At 38.1% G+C, this 13359-nt stretch overlaps 1 protein-coding gene and 1 non-coding gene across 2 annotated transcripts in view; one reads left to right on the top strand and one right to left on the bottom strand.

Annotated features, from left to right (window-relative positions):
• CHL1 (cell adhesion molecule L1 like) overlaps positions 1–13359 on the bottom strand; it is a 197494-nt gene that overhangs the window by 107723 nt on the left and 76412 nt on the right. The gene's annotated exons all lie outside the window — the stretch shown is intronic.
• On the top strand, positions 9399–9501 carry LOC132433058 (U6 spliceosomal RNA). Its single transcript, XR_009521094.1, has one exon. It is a non-coding gene; the product is annotated as a U6 spliceosomal RNA (small nuclear RNA).

Below are 13359 nucleotides of genomic sequence, written 5' to 3'. Positions count from 1 at the left end.
TAGCTAAATAATATTACATGGGTAATGTGAGTTCTGATAATTTCTTTTTTATTATTAATTTTATTTTTTTGGCCGCATTGCATGGCTTGCAGGATCTTAGTTCCCAGGCCAGGGATCAAACTTATGCCCCCTGCACTGGAAGCACAGAGTCCACTGGACCGCCAAGGAATTCCCTCTTTTTCTACTTAAGTCAATGGACTCAAAAATAACCTCCTTGATTCTAACATTTATTGTTAAAAATCTTGTACAGCCTTTCCTTGTATCCATGTTACAAAGCACAATGTAACACACAAACATGAATTCAATGATATCTTCAAGTCAGAGGGGCTGAGAATAATCATTTGGAAGCTTTGAGAGGAGCACAGAGGTGAAAGATGAAGAGGAATAACCAGTATCTCAAACATTAGAACATATCCTGCCTGACCTTTGATTTCTCAACAAATATTCCGTATTATTGGCTTCTGTTTATTTTACATTTGCTTTTTTTTTTTCCAGGAAAACTGGGAAAGATCCAGCTAGTTTAGATATCCAATCTATTTCTTTTCCAGCTAAAAAGTTTCCATTTACATTTCTACCTCAGCATTTCTAAATTTTAATAATGCATCAACAGTTCATTATTTAAAGGAAAGATAATGTCTTATAAACTAACCTAAAGCATTATGCTGTATCTATATTCTTACATCCAAACAATCAATAAACATTTATTGGGTCTTCCCATAAACCATAAGTCAGGTTGATAAAAATCATTAAAAAGCATTGGTACTTTATTTATGCAAGAATATCAATGTTCCTCCCAACAATATTTATCTCCTGGGGCGTGGTGAATCAAACTTACTAATTATGTTGGCTGTATTAATTTCTACTCTAGTGCTGTAGACAACGTTTCTAATATAAAAATTTTATACTTAGAAAAGAATTGCTTTAAAAGGATGTACTGAATGAATGACTTAAAAAGATGACTCTTTATTTCCGTAAGTAAAATAGCAATAAATAAGTATACAGTAGAGGCAAGCAAAACTTTGTCATTAGATATGTGCACATATCACAAAGTCAGTGCCTAAAAGATTAGGACTCATTCAAGCAACATTTTCGCTGTTTGCAGTAACAACACAAGCTTTTACAGTCCTGACTTAAAGCATCTTTGATGAAAATGGTGCGTGTGTCATTTAGGTAAGTTTATAGGACTTAACATATGGAGTCAGCATTGCTGGATTGTGAATTCGTAAGAAACACCTTTATCATTTCCAGAGCTCGTACATAGCAGAAAATGCAATAAAGAGTGACACACAAATAATAGTTTTAACATTTATGAAAAATGCAACATGAATCATTGTGAGCCTTTCTTTCTCCTGTTTAACACTGCTATCAAACTAAGAACGTGGATTCAAAGGTAAGTATAAATACTGCCTCAGGAGTATTTCCAAACATGCAAAGGTTTCATAAGCTGAACTGCAAGAGAATTTCCCCGCTGTGAGGCTCTACAGGACCAGCACAGTCAGCAGGATGTTAAGAATCCTTCCGCAAACATATGTTACCTAAGCTACTGGACTGATCCAAGGCTCATTATGTTTGCTGACAATCATTTTGAAAAGGCATAGGTCTAACACTTCTAAGGCAGCCAGTCATCATTTCAAAAAAGAATCAAAAGGTGTCCTTTAAAAGTCTCTAATTTGGGGCTTCCTGGTGGCGCAGTGGTTGAGAATCTGCCTGCCGATGCAGGGGACACGGGTTCGTGCCCTGGTCCGGGAAGATCCCACATGCCACGGAGCAGCTGGGCCTGTGAGCCATGGCCCCTGAGCCTGCGCGTCCGGAGCCTGTGCTCCGCAACGGGAGAGGCCACAATAGTGAGAGGCCCACGTACCACCAAAAAAAAAAAAGTCTCTAATTTGAAGAATGGTTAATTGAAAATATCAATATTCCAAAAAATTTCATACTTGACTGCTTAAGTAAACCAATTACTTATGTTGTAAGTTTTTATCAGTGCCCTTAAACACTGTTATAAGAAAGTCAAGGGGATGGCCAGAGTGATTAGGCCATCTTTCCACTGCTGGAATATTTAATTCCCTCTGAGGAAGAAAAATAAAAAATAAAACCAAATTCAACATGAAGAAAATTATATAGTTTATTTATTCAACTTGTTTTGCAAGGAACCTCAATAATAAAAAGGTGCAGGTAGAATTTATTTATAAAAATAGTGAAACGGAGTTAGGCTGATATGTATGATACTATTATAAATTTACATTTATGTTTTCAGAGGACAATAGGTTTGAAAGTCCTTCCTCTTTATGAACTGCAAAATTAACCTTTTGTTAACCAATCCTTCCTCCTGCCCTTGCATTAAGGGAGCCACTAATTATTATATTAAACATACATATTAAACAGGCAATCCCTATTTTATAGCAAAAATGTCCTATAATAATGTGTTAAACTGTATATCACTTATAAATTCATCAAGATGCTAATTACCACGTTATTAAAAATCATTACAATTGTCACCATAGCTAACATTTTTGCATGTGATTACAGCTACACTCACCTTATTGGCATTTGATGTTAACATCAGTTCCACAAAATTCCTCTTACAATGAGGGAAGGGGTTCATGCAGTCCTTTAAGCATTAATTGAATGCCTGCTATGCTCCCAGAATAAGGCCACGGGTTGGGAAGGAGAAAGGGGTGAAGACATGCCTCCTTCCTAAATTGTATTAGTCAGGGATGGTTAATTAGAATCTGCCCCTCAATTAAGCAAATCAGGAACGAAGAGATGGAAGGCAATACTAAAACAGTCTTCCATGGGCTCATCAAGTGACTAAGGGGAGCTAGTTTTCTCTTTTCTAACCTAAGAAGCATATGCAGGTGGCCCTCATTATTCGCAGATTCTATATTTGCAAATTAACCTAGCTACTAAAATTTATCTGTAGCCCCCAAATCAATACAGTACTTTTGTGGTCATTCACAAATATGTACAAAGCATCAAAAATTTTTGAGTTGCCTGATACAAGTGTTTCCAGCTGCCTTGAACAAGGAGTAGCTCTGCCTTTTTGTTGCAGTTCTCATACTGTAAAGAAGTGTCCTTCTCACGGTCTATTCAGTTTTTCTTGTATTTAGGCCTTTTTTCTTTTTTGGCCACACCACGCAGCTTGCTTGCAGGGACTTAGTTCCCTGACCAGGGACTGAACCCATGCCCTTGACAGTGAAGGCACAGAGTCCTAACCACTGGACCACCAGGGAATTCCCTCGTTTTAATGCTTTTTGTTGGTGATTTCACTATATAAAATGGCTCACTATTTAAAAGTGTGGTGCTCAAGTGCTGTTTACCGTTCCTAAGTTCAAAAAGGCTGTGACGAGTTTGCAGCAAAAACACATGTATTAGGTAAGTTTCATTCAGGAATGAGTTACAGTGCTATTGGCCCTGAGATCAATGTTAATGGATAAACAATATATATAATGAAGCGTCTTAAAACAGAAACATACATACAACAAGGCTATGTATTGATTGGTTATAGAAAATGTTGTGATCAAAAGCTCTAAGAAACCTAACCCTGTGTTTCCCCTTAGGAACAATGGTTCGGTATTCCATCAGTATTTGCGGCAACTTTATAGAATATAACTACCCTAAATAATGAGAATCAGCTGTAAATATTATTGTTTTTAATTATATTTTATAGCATCTCTCATATTTTTGAATTAGTTTGAGAAAAATCTTAATCCATAATAAAAGATTAAACCAAAAATCCAAGGATTAAGTAACCTATTGTCCATAATTTCCTTCACAATATTAATTGTATCAAGTTTCCATGTGTTTAAGGTAAAAAGAAATGAACTTTGCAGCAGTGAATTTTTAATCGCCAAAGTATTACATAAACATTTGTTCCACAACTCCCTTTTAAATGAAAAAATATTTTTTAAGATCATGAAATTAAAGCAAAATCAATGATGCTTATATGTATATACACATATGTAAATATATATATATATTTTTTTTTTTGCTTGAATTATAGGCTTTCAGTTCACACATTTCCCCTAGATTGCACTTCAGTGTCATTTAATCTGTGTTCCAATGGAAGAGCTATTGATTAAAGGTATTCAAAAGAATGGAATAGGTATTCTGATAGGTAGGTATTCTAAAATGCTTCTCAGTTTCACAATAAAGCTTATCCCCAGCTCTTTTTAATAACCTGTCTTCTCCATATAAAGATGGTATTCATGGTCCTGTTGATTTTTAAAAAAGTTTAAGGTCCACCCCTGTGAACACAGCCTGACACACAGAGAATGCAAAGATGGAACCCCTCCAACGTGCGTGCGCACACATGCACACACGCACGCACACAGGCGCGCGCACACACACACACACACACACACACATTTGTCAGGAAAATGCTGAGAGCCCTAACCAGTAGAGGCGGGGGGTTGGCAGGGAACTGATCACATCCTCCTACATGGCCCCCTCTGGTGACAAACAGCATTTGTGAAACAGCAGCCCAGGGGTCAGGGTAAAATCTGTGGCAATGGAACTGGACCAAAAAATAGACTCAGAGGAACAGTAGATATGTAACCTTGGCCTCATTAGTAGCAAACAGTAACCAACTGCTAATTACCTTATGGCTATATTGTAAACTGATAACGTGTGTATATAAATTGTGTATGTTTGTATATAAATTGTGTATGTGTGTATGTAAATTGGGTATGCTTGGCACCTAAAATTTGCAAGAATTTAATATGATTTAAGTTAGGGAGAGATGGTACTAGATTAACCAACACCCTCTAATGGAAAATGAAGGTTAAATCTTAAAGTAGTGATGAACTTTCTGGTGGAAAACATACTAATTGTACCAAGTATATTCACTTAGTCACATTAATTTAGCTTTGTTCTGTCCTGTATTCTGAGGAGGAGATAATTCAATCAGAATCAAAGTAAAATGAAGCTAGCTAGCTAACGCTTACCAGTAAAATAATACGTATGTTCTTCAAGAACAAAAATAATTCTTATAGTAGGCACATCACAATAAAAAGGATGCTGTAGTAAATGAAACAGTTTCTTAGAAATCCAGCTAGTTCCATGTATTGAATATATAACCTGAAGGATTAATTATATCAGAGCAGAGAGTGGCATTTATAACCTCTACAGAAGAAACTTTAGGATAGATTCTAAGATTACAAAGAGATGTCTCCCTCATCTTCCCCAAAGCACAGTTTTATAGCAACAAATAACTACAAAGCCGCATGTCTTTAATGTCTCCGTTCAAGTTTATACAAGAGACGGTGAGAAAACAACCCAAGATATAAGCCTACCAAGTGGCAATTACGGTTTGAACAGAAAAGGAAAGATCTCCAGCATCTAATACATATTGAGTGTCTATAAGTGCCAGGCACAGAGCTAGCATCCAGAGACACAGTGAAAGACAAGACAGACTTCATCACTGACTTAGTAGAATTTATATTTTAATGATGGCAAAGAGAAATACAAATGAATATAATGGTCATGGTAAGCGCCATGCAAGAGACAAACTGAGTGACGTAACTGAGAATAGGGTAGGCAAGGACCTCTTAGGGGGCTTAAAGGAGGTCTCCCTTGGGATATTTATGTTGGAACCAGAATTGTGAAAATGGGGGTAATGAAATTTATGAACTACGTTCATTGTGAATTTTGTTCACACGTTGCTCATTATTATAATTATATTCAATTATGAAAATGGGGAGGAGAAAAAAAACTGCCAGAGAGACACATAATGAGCAAAACTATATAAAGTTTCATCACAAGTCTGGAAACACTGCCCCCTCTCACTGCAACCATTTTTCTTTCTACCTCAAGCACCAATGCAGAGTCACATAGGTTCATAATCAATAAAGACCACAAAACCAAGAAAAGAAAAATCCCACAGTTTCTGTTGTTAAGTCACTTCCAGAGGATATAGGCTGCTCATAATAAAGCTATTATTTATCAAGCCTTGGCTATGTTATACGCATGCTTTGTATAGTACTTCATTTAATCCTCACAAGTCAAGAAGGCAAGCATTATAAACTCTGTTCTGCAGTTGAGTAAACTAAGAGTCTAAGTAATTTGTCGGCAGGTACACAGCTGTGGAGGAGTCGGGTTTGTATTCCGAAGCACAGTTGGACCTGTCAGACTGTGATTTTTAACTACTATGTTAGAAAGCAAAATTAAGGAAAGAATTGAAATGATTATCTTCTCTGGCTTTCTTTATTCATCCAATCATGTTCCCACTGACTGTACTGAATTTTGCACTCAATTACTTAATTGCAGTATAAAAATAGACTTTGGCTTCTCTGGCGACACAACTTTTACATGCCAGGGATACTTGTAGAGAGAACAGTGGGAGGGACTTCAGATTTCACTGAAATGCCCGAATCAAACAGCTGTAACGATACCTTCGTCAGATAAGAACTATCTTACCTTGTAGTCTGTATTTTTGTTTTGTAGAATTCCACATTTCATCAAGATGCCTGAATGGCAGCTTGATCCAGTTTTGACTTGATCCAGTGTGTAGCATAAAAGATGAAGATGTGATAGTGAAGTCATCATTCTAATTAATATTTCAATCATGCTTGCTAACAGCCTTTTACTTCCAATAGATAAACCAGCTTGCAAAAGGCGAGCACACCCCAAAAGATTTATCTAGGATTTCTCTTCAAACAGGAAATACAACCAGTGTTCAGACTATCTTATTGTGATTGGTCAAAGAGTGACATAATAGATTCTGTGATATTTTATACTTAATTTCATTATCTACACTAATGGAATTATAAATGAATCCACACACTCATAAGTTCATAGTTTTCCATTACCACAACTATATATAATTATCTAAAATACAGCCACCTTATTCAGTTATGCCTGCCTTAAAATGGGTATTTCAGTCCAATTCGAATTTAAAGAAAAATTAGGAATGTCTGATTAATGATTTGGGGTCTAACGAAGTTAGAGAGAAAAGTCATTCTCAAGATAAACATCATTTCCCTGCTTTCTTTTAAATCTATCAGGCCAGGATTTTTTCTCTTTTTTTTTTTTTTTTTTTTTTTTTTTTTTTTTTTTTTTGCGGTACGCAGGCCTCTCACTGTCATGGCCTTTCCCGTTGCGGAGCACAGGCTCCGGACGCGCAGGCTCAGCGGCCATGGCTCATGGGCCCAGCCGCTCCATGGCATGTGGGATCTTCCCGGACCGGGGCACGAACCCGCGTCCCCTGCATCGGCAGGCGGACTCTCAACCACTGCGCCACCAGGGAAGCCCCAGGATTTTCTTTCAGCAATTTTCTCTGGTCACCCCCATCTCCCCAGTTATATACAATGTCAAGAAGGTAGAAATCATATTTGTCATGTTCTCTGAATAATGTCAAGCTCTGATCACAGGATGTTTTAAAGTCTGCATATCTCACATGTGTTTTTAATGGTCCAGTATTCATGGCATTGTTATGAGAGTGAATATCTTTACATTGGTAGGATTATACACCGTCATTTAAAAATGAGCCAGACTTCAATTCGTTTGGAACAGTTTCTAAAAATTTCCATACAAATATTCCAGTGTTGTTCACATGTACAGATAAGTCAATATGCCAGCAAACGATCACCTCTTCACACTCCTAACATAAACCTTGTGTGAATAAGACATACGTCAACATGACTGAATAATTCATTCACATCCTTGCTTTGCTGTCCTCGTACTACTCAGGGCTCAGATTAAATGTCACCTCAGACAGTCCTTCTTAGTTCACTAATCTAATGTTACCCATCACCCCCTCACAACCTCCTGCTTTATTATTAACAGAATACTTATCAGCGATAACTTTTATTTAGGCGTTTGTTCTTTTTTCCCCCCCCCCGGTTCTAACCAAGGCCAGTAAACAGCATAAGAACAGAGACTTATATTTCACAAATCATTCCCACTACCTAGCAAAGTACTTGCCACATAAGAAGTATACAATAGGGCTTCCCTGGTGGTGCAGTGGTTGAGAGTCCGCCTGCCGATGCAGGAGACACAGGTTCGTGCCCCGGTCCGGGAAGATCCCACATGCCGCGGAGCGGCTGGGCTCGTGAGCCATGGCCGCTGAGCCTGCGCGTCCGGAGCCTGTGCTCCACAACGGGAGAGGCCACAACAGTGAGAGGCCCGCGTACCGCAAAAACAAAAAAAAGTACACAATAAATGCTTGTTGAATGATATATGAGTGGATGAATCAATGTGTGAGAATGGAAACCTGAGAAACACATATGGAAATACATTCATTCATCCGATAAATACCCCATCTTTAGGCATCATGTAATACTGATTTTTAAGGACTTGCATATTATGATGAAAGAAGAAAACATGTCTTTTATACCAGTGGTTCTCAACTGAGTGCAGAGGGGAAGGACATTTCGCAATATCTGAAGATGTTTTTACTTATCACAACTGGCAGGGTAATATTGGCATCTACTGGGAGGCCAGGGATGCTGATGCTAAGCGTTCAACACTGTGTAAGATAGCCCCCTACAAAACAGAAGTACCCAGCCCCAAACTTTAAGAGTACTGATGCTTTATACTATTCTCTATTCCTCATAAGAATTTAACTTAACACATATTTATTAGGCAACTACCATATGCTAGTATCAAATTGAATTTCTGTGAAGAAAAAAAGACATGCTGTAGATGGATTACAAACAGATTGACTAATAGATAGTTGACTTGCTAGATGGAAAGATAGAGGGATATATGGCTGGATGCATGGGTACTTCATAGATAGATATATGCATATATAAACCAAACTACAGCAGTCACAACACTCCGTGTTGGACTAAAATAAACCATATTAGTGATTGCTAATTGCAGGACATTTATAGTCTTGCTATCATCTTATTGTATCTCCATAGAACATGTTCTTTTTAACAACAGAATATTGGACTGCATAAAAAGATGCACATGAGTTTGGGGAGAGACTGTATGGTCATTCTGGCATTATTGCTAATGATATTTGTGAACAGATTGGCCGTAAGTGAGAACCGATCACCAGTTTTTAGTTAGGTGCCCCATGAAGTAAATATAATGTCTTCTTCAAATGAAAAGCATGCGTCTCTTTCCCAAAAACGAGCATCACTGTGACAAGTGAGAAATGTATTAACTATGTAGACGGAATGCTTCTGCATATGATTCGGTAGCAAACTGGAATCTAGGCAAAGACTTTGAGCAGAGGCTTTTCAAAAACAGATGCTCCAATAGTGGGGATTACACTTAGATCACTGGATAGAAAAGAAAAATTGTATTTCCTTGGAGGTCCTACATTTTACATAGCATGGCCCATAAATCAGGTTATGAGTAGCAAAGGCAGGATTTATAAAAAGATAGGGAGTAGAGGTAGCTTCCTCCAAGTCTTCCTCATTTCCACTATAGTACGGAGGGACCCATAGTGTATGCTTTGGAAGCTCATATATTAAAACTGAAATGATACGGAGAAGATTACCATGGCCCCTTTTTAAGGATGACATGTAAACTTACGAGGTCTTCCACATTTATCAGTGGGATGACGTATTCAAAGTGCTGATGATCAACCAAAAATTCTAAGTCCCTCAAGACAATTCTTCAAAATTAAGGAGAAATTAAGACATTCCCAGGTCAACAAAAACTTAATTTGATGCTACCATATCTGTCCCACAAGAAATATTAATGTGACTCCTTCAAGCTGAAATGAAAGGGCACTAGATGTTAAGTTGAATTTACACAGGGGAATAAAAAGCACCAGTAAAGGAAAATATATGACACTGTATATGTATTATTATTATTATTTTTTTGCGGTACGCGGGCCTCTCACTGTTGTGGCCTCTCCCGTTGCGGAGCACAGGCTCCGGACGCGCAGGCTCAGCGGCCATGGCTCACGGGCCCAGCCGCTCCGCGGCACGTGGGATCTTCCCGGACTGGGGCACGAACCTGTGTCCCCTGCATCAGCAGGCGGACTCTCAACCACTGCGCCACCAGGGAAGCCCTATATGTATTTTTTATAGCTCTTTTTTCCTCCTGATTAAAAGATAATGACATGAAGCAATAATTATAAAACTGTATTGATGAGTTTACATTGTATAAAGATGTGATTTGTATGACAGTAACAGCACAAAGCAGAGAGGAGATAACAGGAATATACTGGGGCAAAGGTTCTGTATACTACTATTTAGTATTAATCTGATACATTGTTTTAGGTCAGACTAATTGTAATCCTCAGGGCAACCATTAAGAAAATAAAATTTTAAATACAGAAAAAGAAGCAACAAGGGAAGTAAAATGATACACTAGCAATTATTTAACACAAAAGAAGGTACTAAGGGAGGAGTAGAAAAACAAAAAAATTGACAGAAAAGATAGCAAAATGCTAGATGTCAATTCTACTGTATCAATAATTACATTAAATGTAAATGGATTCAACACTCTAATTTGAAAGCAGAGCTTAAAGAAAATTTTCCAGCCAGATACTGTTCAGAAGTGAAAAATTTCTGATTCAAAAATGTTTATAGGCTGAAAGTAAAAGGAAGAAAAAGTAACCGAAACAGATCTTGGGTGGCTATGCTACCATTAGACAAAACAGACTTTAAGAAAAACATTGTTACTAAAGACAAAGAGGGACATTCTTTATAATGCTAGTAAGTCAACCCATCAGAAGATATAACAATTATAAACTAAGTGTACCTTAAAACAGAGTCCAAATACACAAGATTAAAAATGGGCAGAAATGAAAGGAGAAATAGACAATTCAACAATAATAGTTGGAAATTTCAATACTTCACTTTCAATAATGGATAAAATAACTAGGCAGAAGATCAACAAGGAAATTGAAGATCCAGAAGTTTCCATGGGCTTTTGTGGGAGGACACAGGAAGAGCTGAATAGAAATAGAAAACCACAGACACACTATACCAGGATGGAGTAAACCTGTATTAGTATGAGTTCTCCAGAGAAACAGAACCAACAGGATATGTATATCCGCATATAGATGTAAATACAGATATACAGGGATTTATTTTGAGAAACTGGCTCACACAGTAGTGGGGTTTCTTAAATCCCATTTGTGCAGAGTAAGCTAAGAGGCTGTAGACTCAGGAATGAGTTGCAGTTTGAGTCCACAGGCCGTCTGCTGGCAGACTTCCTTCTTGCCATCAGGCAAGGTCAGACTCTGTTCTATAAAAGCTGTCAACTGATTGCATGAGGCCCACCCACATCACAGAGGTCAATCTGCTTTACTTAATGTTCACCAATTTAAATGTTAATCGCATCCAAAAAAATACCTTCACAGAAACACCTAGAATAATGTGTGACCAAATACCTGGAAACTGTGGCTTAGCCAATTTGACACATAAAATTAACCATTGCAGGCTCCAGTGATGAGTTGGACAGATGATATGGCTAAGACTCAGAGGGGCCTAGCACCACGTATGGCTGTTAGCACAACTGAAGTCATCTTGGGCTCTTACATTTTCTCCTGTGCTTCTCTGACCCTACCCAGGACTGTACTGGGCAGTAAATCACTTCTGTTACAAAGGGCTTTGTAGTTAATAGGTATCATTTAATAATCATTAGGACCAGATGGCCTCTATGCTCTGTTAGTCCCGTTAGTCCCCAAACTATGATGACAACTTGTACTGACTATTCCCCCCAGCCACAAAACGACTGATAGTTACCCATTCATAAATCTTGACTTACGAATTCACGTCCTGTTTCCAAGCACCTATCCCTATGCCCTAGGTTAACTAGAAAATTATCCCAATGGCCCACTGGCAGTGTGGAATGCAGCTGCAAATGCTTCCAGATCTGTGTCTGCCCAATCCCACCCTGTGAGTAAATTACCCTGCCTCATTTTTCAGTCTCATGTTGTTCAGTTTGGTGGGCACTTTTTGTTCCCCCTGTCCTCCAACACACCACTTAACAAAACTTGAGGTGGAGAATCAAAACCAGAGGATTTCTGGGCCCTGGTAGTGCAAAAGAACCAGCAGAATCACAATTTTGCCAGCCTCATAATTTACAACAGCCTGGGGTGCTGGTCATGACTGGGTGACTGAGACATTAAATGCTAACCGCAGGGCATGATGGTGAGAGCAAGAAGGGAATCAGAAGATAGCACGGGCCTGATCACTTGGGCTATGAGCCCCTTTCTATGCACCCATGGAGTCATGTAAATTCCCAGGCTCTTTGGCAATTTCTTGGGGAGTAGAAGTCTAAAAAGGAATATCTGAAGCACTGAACAATTGCTAAGGAGACTAAGTTACTCAAAACGGTTAAGGTTTTACAACCTGAACACTACTGAAATTTTGGACTAGATAATTCTTTGCTTTCGAGAGATATCCTGCGCATTGTAGAACGTGTAGGAGCATCACTGACCTCTACCCATGAGAGACCAGTAGCACCCTTTCCTTTCCCAAGTTGTGACAATCAACAATCTCTCCAGACATTGTCAGATACTCCCTGAGGGGCAAGATCACTCCAGATGAGAACCACTAGGTTAGAGAATGTGATATTCTTAATTGGAAAATTCTCTAGCCAAGAGTTTTATATATTGTGTGTGTTTGTGTGTATATACATCCGTATGTGTGTGCACACGTTTGTATGTGGGTGTGTATGAGTGACAGGGAGGACGGGCACTTACTATTAGTTAACTCCTAAAACCAGGGAGGAAAAAGATTGCCATCTATAACCCATGAGAGAAGAATATGTATTAAACTACCCAGCTAACCAACACACCGAAGTTCTTGTAGTTCAACTCTTTACCCTTCACTGATCCCTCACAGGAAAAGTCATTTAGTTGATTATAGTCGAGGTGACAGTTTCCATCACCCCCTGACTCTCGCCTCTTGTGCCATTCTTGAATGCTTGCCTTTAGACAGATTCAGGCTCTCTTTCTCAGATCCTGCTCGCATGTAGTAAATATGCCAGAAGGAGTTCTGAACCAGCTTTACCAGTAATGAAAATATTTCAGCATTTTAATTCTTATCTAACTTATTTTGTAGGTCCTTCAGTTTGCCATTAATGATAAAATGATTTGCCACAGATTATTTTCTTCTTTCAAGAAGAAAATTATTTTCTTTTTTTAAGAAGACTGAGTTTCAATTTTCTTGACAAATTTTGCTAGAAAAAGGTTTATATACCATCCATGTCAACACAACAGTCTCTTGAAAAACCCCTGCAAAATCTCCCATTCTTTTAAGTACAAATTGTCATCACTGTTGCTGAAATTAAGTCTTAGTCTATCAATAACATTTTAAAATCTATTTCAAAATTTTATCTTAATTCTGACTTAGCAAAGATATTCCATAGACCCATAGAGCACCAGTATAGACCTCTTTTTTATTTATTTCTCTCTTTTTTTGTCTAGTGGAAATCTGATTTTATCCC

Source organism: Delphinus delphis, chromosome 10, assembly GCF_949987515.2.
Source record: "Delphinus delphis chromosome 10, mDelDel1.2, whole genome shotgun sequence".
NCBI classification, from domain to species: Eukaryota; Metazoa; Chordata; class Mammalia; order Artiodactyla; family Delphinidae; genus Delphinus; species Delphinus delphis.
The sequence above is the reverse complement of the archived record's forward strand: the minus strand, read 5'-3'. Positions and strand labels throughout refer to the sequence as shown.